Source organism: Tenrec ecaudatus, chromosome 3, assembly GCF_050624435.1.
Source record: "Tenrec ecaudatus isolate mTenEca1 chromosome 3, mTenEca1.hap1, whole genome shotgun sequence".
In the NCBI taxonomy this organism is placed as follows: domain Eukaryota; kingdom Metazoa; phylum Chordata; class Mammalia; order Afrosoricida; family Tenrecidae; genus Tenrec; species Tenrec ecaudatus.
The window spans coordinates 38,373,446-38,375,867 of record NC_134532.1 but is presented as its reverse complement, the minus strand read 5'-3'; positions in this window follow the sequence as shown (position 1 = coordinate 38,375,867).

Below are 2,422 nucleotides of genomic sequence, written 5' to 3'. Positions count from 1 at the left end.
CAACTTTGGTATTGTTTCTTTTATGAAAAGGTATGCTTACTCTTTTTGAAGTTACAATTAATTCATTAATTTTGCTTTGTTTCTGTTCATGATTGTTTGAAGCCTAGACAGGTCATAAATGAGATTTTCAGACTTAAAGATGGACTGAAATGTGGACTCAGGACTGCATTCAGAGAATCGCTCTTACATTCTAGCAGTCTGGTTATAGCCCAATAAAGACTCCTAAATTATCAAGGCATTATAGTGGCTGTCATTTATTTGAATCCCCAACCGTAACACGGAGACCTGGTGACCTGAACAATTGTCCTATATTGTTGTATGGCTGAATCAGTGGTTCTCAATCTGTAGGTTGTAGCCCTTTGGGGGTGGAAAGACCCTTTCACAAGGATCGCCTAAGACCATTAGAAAACACATTATTTCCAATGGTCTTAGGAACTGAGACATCCCTCCTCTATCCATCTCCACATGGGTATGCCCACATGCAGATATGCCCACATATGAATTCTCATGGCATGATGACATCATCGCACCAACCCCAGCACATACACTCCATACAAATACAAGTGTATGTGACAGGGTTGATGCCATAATGTACTTATGCAGACAGTCACACGTGTAGAGAGCAACTACCTTGTAGAAAGCAACTGTTATGTTGAAAGCAGCAGTATTGGAGGCAGGGAAAAATGAAACCTCATGAAGTATACTTAATGGGTAAATGTAAAATCATGTACTGTAAAATCAACTACTGCAAATGTACACATTCCATGGGAATTTAATCTGGATGCTGATTGGTCTATTTATATTCAGCAGTGGTTGTGAATACTGTCCCCTAGTGATAGTAACAGGTATGTGAAAAACAACAGAGAATGGTAAATCACAGAAAACTTTAATGAACTTTAATGACTGAACTATGCCATGTATCATCTTTTGTATTATTAAGGCTATTGTTATATATTATTTTCATTACCAAACCATCCCATGACAATGGATCATATTGGTTATGAAAAGAAAATATAGTGAGGATTTTTTTACATTTTGGTTTTTTACCTCAATCATTACAGCAAGAATCATGAAATGGCAATGTGTCATAGGTTGTGAAGTTCTATCAGCTGAATCTATGAAGTCGAACAAACTAAAATACCATTTTGATAGCAAGCATCTGAGCTTTGCTGTCAAGGATATCAACTACTTTGGAAGCAAAACTAATGGACAGAAGAACGCCAGACTTGACACTGATGACAAGTACCACAAAGAAAATGTAGCAGCGATGAAACTTCATATTTGGTGGCACTCAGAAATGCCAGAACTATGAAAACTCACACCATTGCTGAGGGTTTACTGTTGCCAGTATCCAAACACATTGTTCAAATTATGATCGGAAATGAATTTGTTACAAAATTGATTGCAATGGCACTGTCCACAGAAGAATAGATGGCATGTCTGCTGATATTCTTGATCAGGTCATCCAGGAAAGAAAGTCTGCTCCACTTCCAATATTTCGCATCCAGCATGATGAATCTACAGATGTTGCAAACTGTTCACTTACTGTATTACGTGAGGAATATTAATGATGGCGATTTTAAAGATGAGGGTTTGTGGAGTTTTTTTGCAAATCTGTTGAAATTACTGCATGTGATGTATATGAGAGGGTTGTTTCTGAAAGAACATAAGATCTCTTGGGAAAAGGTTTGTAGGATTTGCACAGGTGGGGCTCCAGCTATGCTAGGATGTTAATCTGGATGGATTTCAATGTTTGGTACTGAATGAGTCACCCAAACTCATCGGAACTCACTGCATTATTCATTGGCAAATATTAGCAATGAAGACGCTGCCACAAGATTTACAAGTAGTAATGAAAAGCGTCATGAGTTCTGTCAATTTTGTAAAGGCGAGCACTTTAAAGAGTCGACTGTTTACACAACTGTGCAACAAGTTGGATGCGCCAAACAATGCTCTGCTATGTCATATGAAGTGAGATGGTTTTCCAGAGGAAAAGTTTTATGTGTTTTTCAGCTTTGTGATGAACTCAAAACTTTTTTTAATGAGAAAGCAAGACCACAGTTTAAAACATCTTTCAGTGACAAGTTAACTGCAGAAAAGAGCTTACTTAGTTGACATCTTTTCCATCTTGATTGAGTTAAATTGATCCATGCAAGGACCAAATGCAACATGCCTCGATTGGTCTGAAAATATATGATCATTCCAAATAAAACTTCAGATTTGGGGGAAAAAATTGGATGAAATTAAAATATACATTTTGCCTACCTTATTTGTTTTCTTTGAGGAAGATGACATTGAACCAGACAAAAGGATGATGGTAATTTCAATTAAAGATCACTTGCACATGCTTGCAGAAATTTCATCGTACTTTGCAAATCTACCTGACACCCCATTTGCACTTGCCAGAAGCCCATTCACAGTC